We start from the raw sequence: 15,736 nt of genomic DNA on the forward strand, positions 1-15,736 counted from the left end.
TACTGTTTATTATTAGAATAATCTTAAAATGGCTGGGCATGGTGGTTCACATTTGCAATCCCAGCACTTTGGGAGGCCGAGGCAGGCAGATCATGAGGTCAGGAATTCGAGACCCAGCCTAACCAACATGGTGAAACCCCGTCTCTACTGAAAATACAAAAAAAATTAGCCGGGTTTGGTGGTGGGTATCTGTAGTCCCAGCTAGTTAGGAGGCTGAGGCAGGAAAATCTCTTGAACCTGGGAGGCAGAGGTTGCAGTGAGCAGAGATCACGCCACTGCACTCCAGCCTGGGTGAAAATTAATAAATAAATAATCTTAAGGAATTGCAGAAACACATGGCGGCTCACACCTGTAATCCTAGCACTTTGGCAGTCTGAGATGGGAGAATCACTTGCACTCAGGAGCTCAAGTGCAGCCTGGGCAACATAGTAAGATCCTGTCTCCATAAATTTTTTTTTTTTTAAATTAGCCAGGCATGATGAGGCATGCCTGTAGTTCCAGCTCCTCAGATAGCAGAGGTAGGAGGATTACTTGAGCCTAGAAGGTCAAGGCTGCAGTAACCCATGTTTGGTTACACAACTGCACTCTATCCTGGGTTATAGAGTCAGACCCTGTCTCAAAAAAAAAAAAAAAAAAGAAGAAGAAGAAGAAGAAAGAAATTGCAGGAGCATTTGAAAAGGACATAGAATAATTTGGAAAAAGTAGCTGAGGGATGAGTTGAGAAAATCAAAGCCAACCCACACATTACTTATTTTTTATCATAGAAAAAAATTGAAAATTAAAAAAAAAACTCTAGAGAAATTAAATATTACAGAGTTTAATTGAACAAAGAATGATTTGCAGATCAGGCAGGCTGTGGAGCCAGAGTAGGCTCAGAGAAACTCCAGCACAGCCACATGGTAAGAAAAGATTGATGAACAGAAAAAGCAAAGTGACACACAGAAAATGAAAGTGAGGTACAGAAACAGCCAGATTGGTTACAGCTTGGGATTTGCCTTATTTAAACATAGTTTGAAGATTTGATATCCTTTTATTGGGAAAATCACAGTGGTTAGTACAGGAATGGGTTACAGTTAGGTTTCAGTTTACTATGTACAAAAAGAAAAAAAATGTATTGACCAAAATTAAACATGAAAGGGGACAGATTCAGGCTATAACTAATTTAACAATTTCTCGCTTTTGGTTATCTTCTCAATTTTGAGAGACAGACCAAAACTTTATATATTATATTCTGCCATCATCAAAAATATACTTATTTAGTCTCAAATCTCACTGTGAAATAGCAGAACTGTGAGTTTTGTAAAGTGGAAACGAAAATTTGAGGATATTAATTTTTTAAAGAATTACAGTAGAGGGGACCTCCTTATGTTAAAATTTGCTGCTTACAGAATAAAAACAAAACCTGGCCTGTTTTGGTATCTACCTATTTTCTTAAATTTTTAGTTTGAGTATGTCATATTTAGCATGAGTGACTCCATTTTGGTTTGGTTTGGTTTTGTCTGTTTGGGCCTAGTGCATAAGCTCAGTCCAGAATAATAGCCTCCAATAATTTCTTTTAAAAATTCCCCCATTTTGGTTAAGTTTTCACATAGGTCAGAGTGTGACCAAAACTTAGGGCCTTAGTGCCTCTCTCAGTTTCCATTATTTTGGGTTTTTGTCCTTATCATGTCATTTATAGGTTATGGTGTCCTCATGGTCACATATATCTTTGAGTTTTCATCATTCCCATTAAAGAGAGACCATTTGACATTCTAGAGATGACTGCATGCAAACATTTATAACTTTTGAGAGAATACAGTGCAGTAGGGAGACTACTATTCTGACTATCAGGAGGATAACACCAAGAGTTTGAAGTATGCTTTTTAACCAGGGTCCCCATGAACAAACCAACTAAAATTAAATAGATCAAATAATTAGCTAAATAAGTGGTCTACTCATTTCAACCAAGGAGTCTGTTTCATTTTTCTTTTTCTTTTTCTTTTTTTTTTTTTTTTTGAGATGGAGTCTTGCTCTGTCGCCCAGGCTGGAGTGCAGTGGTGCGATCTTGGATCACTGCAAACCTCCGCCTCCCGGGTTCAAGTGATTCTCCTGCCTCAACCTCCCGAGTACCTGGTACTACAGGCATGTGCCACCACGCCTGGCTATTGTTTTGTATTTTTAGTAGAAATGGAGTTTCACTGTGTTAGGTAGGATGGTCTTGATCTCCTGACCTTGTGATCTGCCCGCCTCGGCCTCCCAAAGTGCTGGGATTACAGGTATGAGCCACTGCGACCAGCCGAGCCTGTTTCTTAAACCCCTGTAATGAAATCTCTGTAGTACCCGATGTATTTCTCCATGTGCAACTACACGTCTTAGCAACTACACAATACTTTTCTGTTTATCCAGTAAGTAATCTAAAGAAATTCTATTATTTAGCACAACTTTAGTAAAAAATTTAAAGTCTATTATGTAACTACAGCCTTTACAGTAGAATCTGCTCTAGAGAATATTATGAAGAATAAGTGCCTAACCATTGCCTGATTTACTCTAAACCATGAAAAAAAAGACCAAACAAATGATGCTTATTTAGAATAGCAATGGCCTCCTGGCAATGCTCTTTAACCTATTCTGAATAAATTATCTTTAACTTATGAAGTAGGTTAAAAGCAGTGGACCTATATTCTGCTTCTGATATTATGAGCAAACAAATGTCCCATTAGAATTTTTTAACCACATTGGCCCTTCATCATTTATCTACCAAGGCATAAGTTTGTTCATATATAAGGTTGGCTGCAAAATTCTCTACATATAAATGTATACCTCATGTGAGTGCACACAAGAGATCGTTTTTAAAATTTTTGTTATGTGTAGAGCCATAAGAAAAAACTGTGAATGATGAGTGTCATGATAGCAGAGATATCTTGATTTTTTGATCTTGTGTGCAAAGCTATCTACATCAAGGTTGCCGTTTGCTTTTGAGGAGATACTTTACTGGTTAGCTTTACCTTAAGATCTCCAATGGGTATACAATTGCAAGAGTTTGGAGGGGCCCTTCTGAGTTGTAAGATTATGAACCAAGGCACAAGTTCCCAAAGTCATGCTGCGCTGCAGCTGGCAAGCAGTCTTAATCTCTTGGTTCTACATTATAAAAGGTTTTATTGCCCTCAGTCAGTAGACTATTAAAAGCTTTCTTGTCCGAGCACAGTGGCTCATGCCTTCAATCCCAGCACTTTGGGAGGCTGAGGTGGGCGGACCACTTGAGATCAGGAGATTGAGATTGGCTTATCCTGGCCAACATGATAAAACCCTGTCTCTACAAAAAATATGGAAAATTAGCCAGGTGTGGTGTCACACAACTGTAATCCCAGCTATTCCCGAAGCTGAGGGATGAGAATTACTTGAACCTGGGAGGCAGAGGTTGCAGTTAGCAGAGATCATGCCACTGCACCCTGGGTGACAGAGTGAGACTGCCTCAAAAAGAAAAAGCTTTCTTTACTTCGTGAAAATCTGCTTTGCTATAATGCATTAAGGCCTTGCTGCATTTAGTCATATTAGACTTCAGTACTGGAAGATACATGAGATTCTATTATAAGGCGCATAGGCCTTCCAATGACTATTTTATAACGGTCAACACATTGTTTTCACTCTAAGTGGATCTGATTATCATCAATCTGGAATTACAAAAGCAATCCAGTTATTTTAGTTAGCTTTGCTCAATAATATTGTGTCTATAATAACTTTTTTAACAGTTTTACAACTTGTCTAGCAAAATAAGTATTTCATTATTGGAGAGTTTTTCAGAAATGTCCCATGAGGAAAACACGTTTTCTAATATCCTTTTAGCTACTGTTAGAATGTCATCCTTCTTACATGAGAAAGCTTTTATACTACCAGAAAACGTGCATTAAAAAAGACAACTGAGCCCAGACGTGGTGGCTCACGCCTGTATTCCCAGCACTTTGGGAGGCCGAGATGGGCAGATCACGAGATCGGGAGTTTGAGATCAGCCTGGCGAATATGGTGAAACTATGTTTCTACTAAAAATTCAAAAATTAGCCAGGAGTGGTGGCAGGCGCCTGTAGTCCCAGGTACTTGGGAGGCTGAGGCAAGAGAATCGCTTGAACCCGGGAGGTGGAGGTTGCAGTGAGCCAAGGTCGTGCCACCGCACTCTAGCCTGGGCGACAGAGCAAGACTCCGTCTCAAAAAAAAAAAAAAAAAACAACCGAACAAACAAAAAAAAACAGGACAATTGAATAAAAATTATGTATAAATGTTTAAATATCCTATCAGGTAGCAGAAATGTACATAAAGTTTTGATTGTCTACTTAAAATTGGTCTTAAACTATTTTAATAATTTAGGCACTACACACACACACATTTTATTTATATTTAGTTTAGATTATTTGATATTTTCTGTGATGAGTAATAGAATGCAGAGCTTTTAATAATGGAAACTTTAAGAACTCTGGAATGAACAAATGGCTGTCTAGGTTCTCCAAGAGTCTACACGTAACATTAAATTTATTTCATCTTGATCGGGCGCGATGGCTCACACCTGTAATCCCAGCACTTTGGGAGGCTGAGGCGGGTGGATCACGAGGTCAAGAGATCGAGACCATCCTGGCCAACATGGTGAAACCCCGTCTCTACTAAAAATACAAAAATTAGCTGGGCATGGTAGCGCATGCCTGTAGTCCCAGCTACTAGGGAGGCTGAGGCAGGAGAATCGCTTGAACCTGGGAGGCGGGGGTTGCAGTGACCTGAGATCGTGCCACTGCACTCCAGCCTGGTGACAAAGTGAGACTCTGTGTCAAAAAAAAAAGACAAAAAAAAAATTATGTCGTCTTACATACCAAGACTTTTCCTCCAATTTATGTGCATAGCACTGATAACTGAGTGGTTCTCATAGGTAATTTTACTTGGATCACAGAGTTTATTTAAAGAGAACATCTAAAAAATTTCAGTACTTGCTGATTTAGCATAAAAATGTGGCAGAGTATTTTTCTGATATTCAATTAATTTTCGTCTTGCCTGGGCTCACAGTTTTATGAATCTGTCTTTTCATGGGAATTCTCATGATCCTTACCCAGTTCAAACAATATGATCCTAAAATTATCAGAAACAAGACTCAACTTGTCTGGTCACTTTCCATCTTTTTATGAACCTCCTAAAGACCAATACTCTAGGATTTCGTGTGCTTTTGAGGTTTTTAGAAACTAAATAAGAATTAAACCATTAACTGTGAAAATTGCTTAAATGATTATGAAAAAACAAATAAAAAATTGATTATATCTGTTGCCTATAATATTTTTTCATGATAAACATGATTATGACTAATAGCATATAAAGAGATATATATTAGATTTTTAGAAATTCTATAAAATTTTGGAATAAATATTAATAACATATTCATTAAAATATAAGTTGAAGGGGGTCAAACATCTTTTTTTTCTTTTTGAGGTGGAGTCTCACCCTATCACCCAGGCTGGAGTGCAATGGCATGATCTCGGCTCACTGCAACTTCCACCTCCTGGGTTCAAGTGATTCTCCTGGCTCAGCCTCCCAAGTAGCTGGGATTACAGGCGTGTGCCACTATGTCCAGGTAATTTTTTGTATCTTTAGTAGAGATGGGATTTCATCATGTTGGCCAGGATGGTCACGAACTCCTCACCTTGTGATCCACCTGCCTCGGCCTGCCAAAGTGCTAGGATTACAGGTGTGAGCCACCGCGCCTGGCCCAAACATCATTTTTAATTTGACAGTGCTTCTCATGCAATTTAACATATCAAATAATCCTGTTTATCACTCTTTTGGATGTTGCATTGGCTCTCTGTAGCATCTAAAAGTTAGGGGTCAAAAACCAATAATTTTAAGGTCAGGCATTGTGGCTCATGTCTGTAATCCCAGTACTTGGGGAGGCCGAGGCCGGCGGATCACTCGAGGTCAGAAGTTCGAGACTGGCCTGGCCAACATGGTGAAACCCCATCTCTACTAAAAGTACAAAAATTAGCCGGTCATGGTGGCACACGTCTGTAATCCCAACTACTTGGGAGGCTGAGGCGGGAGAATCTCTTGAACCCAGGAGGTGGAGGCTGCAGTGAGCTGAGATCAGGCCACTGCACCCTGGCCTGGGCAACAGAGCAAGACTCTGTCAAAAAAAAAAAAGGCTTTTTAAACAGTTTCACTCTTGTTGCCGAGGCTGGAGTGCAATGGCATGATCTTGGCTCACTACAACCTCTGCCTCCTAGGTTCAAGTGATTCTCCTGTCCTAGCCTCCTGAGTAGCTGGGATTACAGGTGTCTGTGACCATGACCAGCTAATTTTTTGTATTTTTAGTAGAGATGGGGTTTTACCATGTTGCCCAGGCTGGTCTCAAACTCCTGACCTCAGGAGATCCACTCATCTCGGCCTTCCAAAGTGCTGGGATTACAGGTGTCAGCCACCATGCCCGGCCAAAAAAAGACAATTTTTAAGCTGAAATTTGATTTTAGAAAGACTGTCAAATATGTCAGAGGGTTAAAATACTTGACCAAAATAGGATCACAGGTCACCATAAAATAATAGTCATTCATTTAGCCAAAGTGATAATTAAAAGATTTTTAAAAACAAAACATTTTACTGTTTGATACAGGAGATTAAGTTTTTCAATCAAAAACCTGAAAAAAGGCAGTATGAGAAAAATTCTACCTCTCTTTTAAAATTTATTCAAAAGGTAAACAAAAATACATTACTGTGTCATATTAATAATAATACATAAAATTTTGTTCAAAAGAAAATCAGCTTTTACTTTTGTATTAGTACATTATTAATACTAAAGTTAATTTTGGTGAAACTTTAAAAATAAATCCATTAACTATATTATTTTTGTCCACTCTAGATTTCTGTACATATTTTATAATATTTTAACTTCTAATATTTTAATCTACGTTCATCTTATTTTTTCAATTTCAGACAACCATTAAGTAATTTCAAACTAGACAAAATGTTTCTAACTTTCTTCATGAAAGCATGCTTTGATTTTGTTTATACACTCTCTATACCAAATTGTTATTCCTTAAATCTAGTAGTTTTAATTATACATATTAATTACATTAACTCTGAGCAACCAAATTTTTAGTGAAATTTCCAGGAAGTAATTTTGAACTGTTTTGTATCAGTATTTTTAGATAAAAACCATTTTGTATTTTAATAAAAATGTTTTCTCAAATTTTCTGTTAACTAACAGATCTAAATATATATAACTTTTCTATATCATATAAAAATAAGATTCTAGTCATGCACAGTAGCTCATGCTTGCAATCCCAGCACTTTAAAAAGCCAAGACACAAAGACTGTTTAAATCCAGGAATATGAGACCAGCCTGAGCAACATGGCAAAATCCTATGTCTACACATAATACAAAAATTATGTGGGCATGGTGGCCTGCACCTGTAATACCAACTATTACAGGAGGCTGAGGAAGGAGAATTGCCTGAGCCTGGAAGGCTGAGGCTGCAGCAAGCCATGATCAAGCCACTACACTCCATCCTAGGTGACAGAGGGAGATCCTTTGTGGAAAAAAAAAAAAAATGGCCAAAACATATAAACTTAAACTTATGGAGTTGTTTGTGTTTTTTGTTTTTATCATTATTATTTCAATAGAGGTGGTGTTTGGTTACATGAATAAGTTCTTTAGCGGTGATTTGTGAGATTTTGGTGCATCATCTCCCCAGCAGTGTATGCTGTACCCAATGTGTAGTCTTTTATCCCTCACCACCCCCCACCCTTTCCCCAAGTTTCCAGAATCCATTATGTTACATAATTCTTATGCCTTTACATCCTCGTAGTTTAGCCCCCACTAAAAAGTGGGAACATACAACACTTGGTTTTCCATTCCTGAATTACTTCACTTAGAATAATGATCTCCAACTTTATCTAGATTGCTGTGAGTGCCATTATTTTGTTCCTTTTCATGGCTGGGTAGTATTCCATGGTATATATACATATACCCTATTTTCTTTATCCACTCGGTTGATGGGCATTTAGGCTGTTTCCATATTTTTACTATTGCAAATTGCGCTGTTATAAACATGCGTGTGCAAGTGTCTTTTTCATATAATGACTTATTTTCCTCTGTGTAGATACCCAGTACTGAGACTGCTGGATCAAATGGTAGTTCAACTTTTAGTTCTTTAAGGAATCGCAGATAGGAGGAGCCAAGATGGCCGAATAGGAACAGCTCCGGGCTACAGCTCCCAGCGTGAGCGATGCAGAAGACAGGTGATTTCTGCATTTCCATCTGAGGTACCATGTTCATCTCACTAGGGAGTGCCAGACAGTGGGCGCAGGTCAGTGGGTGGGTGCACCGTGCGCCAGCCGAAGCAGGGGCGAGGCATTGCCTCACTTGGGAAGCGCAAGGGGTCAGGGAGTTCCCTTTCCAGGGGTGACAGACGGCACCTGGAAAATCGGGCCACTCCCACCCGAATACTGTGCTTTTCCCACGGGCTTAGGAAATGGTGCACCAGGAGATTATAGCCCACACGTGGCTCAGAGGCTCCTACGCCCACAGAGTCTCACTGATTGCTAGCACAGCACTCTGAGATCAAACAGCGCGGCGGCAGCGAGGCTGGGGGAGGGGCGCCCGCCATTGCCCAGGCTCGCTTAGGTAAATAAAGCAGCCAGGAAGCTTGAACTGGGTGGAGCCCACCACAGCTCAAGGAGGCCTGCGTGCCTCTGTAGGCTCCACCTCTGGGGGCAGGGCACAGACAAACAAAAAGACAGCAGTAACCTCTGCAGACTTAAATGTCCCTGTCTGACAGCTTTGAGGAGAGCAGTGGTTCTCCCAGCATGCAGCTGGAGATCTGAGAACCGGCAGACTGCCGCCTCAAGTGGGTCCATGACCCCTGACCCCCGAGCAGCCTAACTGGGAGGCACCCCCCAGCAGGGGCAGACTGACACCTCACATGGCCGGCCAGGTACTCCAACAAACCTGCAGCTGAGGGTCCTGTCTGTTAGAAGGAAAACTAACAAACAGAAAGGACATCCACACCAAAAACCCATCTGTACATCACCATCATCAAAGACCAAAAGTAGATAAAACCACAAAGATGGGGAAAAAACAGAGCAGAAAAACTGGAAACTCTAAAAAGCAGAATGCCTCTCCTCCTCCAAAGGAACGCAGTTCCTCACCAGCAACGGAACAAAGCTGGATGGAGAATGACTTTGACGAGGTGAGAGAAGAAGGCTTAAGACAATCAAATTACTCCGAGCTATGGGAGGATATTCAAACCAAAGGCAAAGAAGTTGAAAACTTTGAAAAACATTTAGAAGAATGTATAACTAGAATAACCAATACAGAGAAGTGCTTAAAGGAGCTGATGGAGATGAAAACCAAGGCTTGAGAACTACATGAAGAATGCAGAAGCCTCAGGAGCTGATGCGATCAAATGGAAGAAAGGGTATCAGCCATGGAAGGTGAAATGAATGAAATGAAGCAAGAAAGGAAGTTTAGAGAAAAAAGAATAAAAAGAAACGAGCAAAGCCTCCAAGAAATGTGGGACTATGTGAAAAGACCAAATCTACATCTGATTGGTGTACCTGAAAGTGATGGGGAGAATGGAACCAAGTTGGAAAACACTCTGCAGGATATTATCCAGGAGAACTTCCCCAATCTAGCAAGGCAGGCCAACATTCAGATTCAGGAAATACAGAGAATGCCACAAAGATACTCCTCGAGAAGAGCAACTCCAAGACACATAATTGTCACATTCACCAAAGATGAAATGAAGGAAAAAATGTTAAGGGCAGCCAGAGAGAACGGTCAGGTTACCCTCAAAGGGAAGCCCATCAGACTAACAGCAGATCTCTCGGCAGAAACCCTACAAGCCAGAAGAGAGTGGGGGCCAATATTCAACATTCTTAAAGAAAAGAATTTTCAACCCAGAATTTCATATCCAGCCAAACTAAGCTTCATAAGTGAAGGAGAAATAAAATACTTTACAGACAAGCAAATGATGAGAGATTTTGTCACCACAAGGCCTGCCCTAAAAGAGCTCCTGAAGGAAGCGCTAAACATGGAAAGGCACAACCGGTACCAGCCACTGCAAAATCATGCCAAAATGTAAAGACCATCGAGACTAGGAAGAGACCGCATCAACTAACGAGCAAAATAACCAGCTAACATCATAATGACAGGATCAAATTCACACATAACAATATTAACTTTAAATGTAAATGGACTAAATGCTCCAATTAAAAGACACAGACTGGCAAATTGGATAAAGACTCAAGACCCATCAGTGTGCTGTATTCAGGAAACCCATCTCATGTGCAGAGACACACAAAGGCTCAAAATAAAAGGATGGAGGAAGATCTACCAAGCAAATGGAAAACAAAAAAAGGCAGGGGTTGCAATCCTAGTCTCTGATAAAACAGACTTTAAACCAACAAAGATCAAAAGAGACAAAGAAGGCCATTATATAATGGTAAAGGGATTAATTCAACAAGAAGAGCTAACTATCCTAAATATATATGCACCCAATACAGGAGCACCCAGATTCATAAAGCAAGTCCTGAGTGACCTACAAAGAGACTTAGACTCCCACACATTAATAATAGGAGACTTTAACACCCCACTGTCAACATTAGGCAGATCAACGAGACAGAAAGTCAACAAGGATACCCAGGAATTGAACTCAGCTCTGCACCAAGCGGACCTAATAGACATCTACAGAACTCTCCACCCCAAATCAACAGAATATACATTTTTTTCAGCACCACACCACACCTATTCCAAAACTGACCACATACTTGGAAGTAAAGCTCTCCTCAGTAAATGTAAAAGAACAGAAATTATAACAAACTATCTCTCAGATCACAGTGCAATCAAGCTAGAACTCAGGATTAAGAATCTCACTCAAAACCGCTCAACTATGTGGAAACTGAACAACCTGCTCCTGAATGACTACTGGGTACATAACGAAATGAAGGCAGAAATAAAGATGTTCTTTGAAACCTACGAGAACCAAGACACAACATACCAGAATCTCTGGGATGCATTCAAAGCAGTGTGTAGAGGGAAATTTACAGCACTAAATGCCCATAAGAGAAAGCAGGAAAGATCCAAAATTGACACCCTAACATCACAATTAAAAGAACTAGAAAAGCAAGAGCAAACACATTCAAAAGCTAGCAGAAGGCAAGAAATAACTAAAATCAGAGCAGAACTGAAGGAAATAGAGACACAAAAAACCCTTCAAAAAATTAATGAATCCAGGAGCTTGTTTTTTGAAAGGATCAACAAAATTGATAGACCGCTAGCAAGATTAATAAAGAAAAAAAGAGGGAAGAATCAAATAGATGCAATAAAAAATGATAAAGGGGATATCACCACCGATCCCACAGAAATACAAACTACCATCAGAGAATACTACAAACACCTCTATGCAAATAAATTAGAAAATCTAGAAGAAATGGATAAATTCCTCAACACATATACCCTCCCAAGACTAAACCAGGAAGAAGTTGAATCTCTGAATAGACCAATAACAGGAGCTGAAATTGTGGCAATAATCAATAGCTTACCAACCAAAAAGAGTCCAGGACCAGATGGGTTCACAGCCAAATTCTACCAGAGGTACAAGGAGGAACTGGTACCATTCCTTCTGAAACTATTCCAATCAATAGAAAAAGAGGGAATCCTCCCTAACTCATTTTATGAGGCCAGCATCATCCTGATACCAAAGCCGGGCAGAGACACAACCAAAAAAGAGAATTTTAGACCAATATCCTTGATGAACATTGATGCAATAATCCTCAATAAAATACTGGCAAACAGAATCCAGCAGCACATCAAAAAGCTTATCCACCATGATCAAGTGGGCTTCATCCCTGGGATGCAAGGCTGGTTCAATATACACAAATCAATAAATGTAATCCAGCATATAAACAGAACCAAAGACAAAAACCACATGATTATCTCAATAGATGCAGAAAAGGCCTTTGACAAAATTCAACAACCCTTCAGGCTAAAAACTCTCAATCAATTAGGTATTGATGGGACGTATCTCAAAATAATAAGAGCTATCTATGACAAACCCACAGCCAATATCATACTGAATGGGAAAAAACTGGAAGCATTCTCTTTGGAAACTGGCACAAGACAGGGATGCCCTCTCTCACCACTTCTATTCAACATAGTGTTGGAAGTTCTGGCCAGGGCAATGAGGCAGGAGAAGGAAATAAAGGATATTCAATTAGGAAAAGAGGAAGTCAAATTGTCCCTGTTTGCAGACGACATGTTTGTATATCTAGAAAACCCCATTGTCTCAGCCCAAAATCTCCTTAAGCTGATAAGCAACTTCAGCAAAGTCTCAGCATACAAAATCAATGTACAAAAATCACAAGCATTCTTATACACCAATAACAGACAAACAGCCAAATCATGAGTGAACTCCCATTCACAATTGCTTCAAAGAGAATAAAATACCTAGGAATCCAACTTACAAGGGATGTGAAAGACCTCTTCAAGGAGAACTACAAACCACTGCTCAAGGAAATAAAAGAGGATACAAACAAATGGAAGAACATTCCATGCTCATGGGTAGGAAGAATCAATATCGTGAAAATGGCCATACTGCCCAAGGTAATTTACAGATTCAATGCCAGCCCCATCAAGCTACCAATGACTTTCTTCACAGAATTGGAAAAAACTACTTTAAAGTTCATATGGAACCAAAAAAGAGCCTGCATTGCCAGTCAATCCTAAGCCAAAAGAACAAAGCTGGAGGCATCACACTACCTGACTTCAAACTATACTACAAGGCTACAGTAACCAAAACAGCATGGTACTGGTACCAAAACAGAGATATAGATCAATGGAACAGAACAGAGCCATCAGAAATAACGCCACATATCTACAACTATCTGATCTTTGACAAACCTGAGAAAAACAAGCAATGGGGAAAGGATTCCCTATTTAATAAATGGTGCTGGGAAAACTGGCTAGCCATATGTAGAAAGCTGAAACTGGATCCCTTCCTTACACCTTATACAAAAATCAATTCAAGATGGATTAAAGACTTAAACGTTAGACCTAAAACCATAAAAACCCTGGAAGAAAACCTAGGCATTACCATTCAGGACATAGGCATGGGCAAGGACTTCATGTCTAAAACACCAAAAGCAATGGCAACAAAAGCCAAAACTGACAAATGGGATCTAATTAAACTCAAGAGCTTCTGCACAGCAAAAGAAACTACCATCAGAGTGAACAGGCAACCTACAAAATGGGAGAAAATTTTCGCAACCTACTCATCTGACAAAGGGCTAATATCCAGAATCTACAATGAACTCCAACAAATTTACAAGAAAAAAACAAACAACCCCATCAAAAAGTGGGTGAAGGACATGAACAGACACTTCTCAAAAGAAGACATTTATGCAGCCAAAAAACACATGAAAAAACGCTCACCATCACTGGCCATCAGAGAAATGCAAATCAAAACCACAATGAGATACCATCTCACACCAGTTAGAATGGCGATCATTAAAAAGTCAGGAAACAACAGGTGCTGGAGAGGATGTGGAGAAATAGGAACACTTTTACACGGTTGGTGGGACTGTAAACTAGTTCAACCCTTGTGGAAGTCAGTGTGGCGATTCCTCAGGGATCTAGAACTAGAAATTCCATTTGACCCAGCCATCCCATTACTGGTATATACCCAAAGGACTATAAATCATGCTGCTATAAAGACACATGCACACGTATGTTTATTGCGGCATTATTCACAATAGCAAAGACTTGGAACCACCCCAAATGTCCAACAATGATAGACTGGATTAAGAAAATGTGGCACATATACACCATGGAATACTATGCAGCCATAAAAAATGATGAGTTCATGTCCTTTGTAGGGACATGGATGAAGTTGGAAATCATCATTCTCAGTAAACTATCGCAAGAACAAAAACCAAACACCACATATTCTCACTCATAGGTGGGAATTGAACAATGAGAACACATGGACACAGGAAGGGGAACATCACACTCTGGGGACTGTTGTGGGGTTGGGGGAGGGGGGAGGGATAGCATTGGGAGATATACCTAATGCTAGATGACGAGTTAATGGGTGCAGCGCACCAGCATGGCACATGTATACATATGTAACTAACCTGCACATTGCGCACACGTACCATAAAACCTAAAGTATAATAATAATTTTTAAAAAAAAGAGAAATTAAAAAAAAAAAAGGAATCGCCATACTGTTCTCCGTATTTATTGCACCAGTTAACATCCACATCAGCAGTGGAAAAGTGTTCCTTTTCATCACATCTATACCAACTTTTTAAAAATTATATATAAATATATATTATATATATTGTATACATACTTATATATTTATATAAATATTTTATATATATAAAATATATATATAATATATATACATATATTTATATACATACATATATTTACATATATACAATATATTTACATATACATATATTTACATATATGCAATATATTTATATATACACAATATATTCATATATACACAATATATTTATATATACACAATATATTTACATATATATACAATATATTCATATGTATACACAATATATTTATATATAAATATATAGTATATATAAATATATACAATATATATAATATATAGAAATATATTGTATATAAATATATATACAATATATTTATATATAAGTATATATAAATATATTTATATATAAATATACAGTATATTTATATATAAGTATATATACAATATATTTCTATATAAATATACTGTATATTTCTATATAAATACACAATATATTTATATATAAATACACAATATATTTATATATAAATACAGTATATATGTACAATATATTTCTATATAAATATATATACAATATATTTCTATATAAATATATATACAATATATTTATATATATACACAATATATTATATATAAATATATACAATATATTTATATATAAATATATTATATATAAATATATATACAATACATTTATATATATTCAATATATTAATATATAAATATGTATACAATGTATGATATATAAATATATATACAATATATTTATATATTATATATACAATATATTATATATAAATATATAAAAAATATATAAATATATATACAATATATTTATATATAAATATATATACAATATATTTATATATAATATATTTATATATCAATATATATACAATATATTTATATATAATATATTATATATCAATATATATACAATATATTTATATATATATCAATATATATATAAATATATACAATTTATTCATATATATACAATATATTCATATATATATACAATATATTTATATATAAATATATATACATATATTTTTATATATATACACAATGTATTTATATATAAATATTTATATACATTGAGAAGGAGTCTTGCTCTGTCACCTAGGCTGGAGTCCAGTGGCAAGATCTCAGCTCACTGCAACCTCTGCCTCCCAGGTTTAAGCAATTCTCCTGCCTCAGCCTCCCAGGTTTAAGCAATTCTCCTGCCTCAGCCTCCCAAGTAGCTGGGACTACAGGTCCACGCCACGTTGCCTGGCTAATTTTTGCATTTTTAGTAGAGATAGGATTTCACCATGTTGGCCAGGCTAGTCTCAAACTCCTGGCGTCAGGTGATCTGCCCGCCTCGGCCTCCCAAAGTGCTGGGATTACAGGCATGAGCCACTACGCCCAGCCTGATTTTTTAATCATAGCCATTCTTGCA

The sequence above is a fragment of the Pongo pygmaeus genome, chromosome 6 (assembly GCF_028885625.2).
Source record: "Pongo pygmaeus isolate AG05252 chromosome 6, NHGRI_mPonPyg2-v2.0_pri, whole genome shotgun sequence".
Taxonomy (NCBI): Eukaryota; Metazoa; Chordata; class Mammalia; order Primates; family Hominidae; genus Pongo; species Pongo pygmaeus.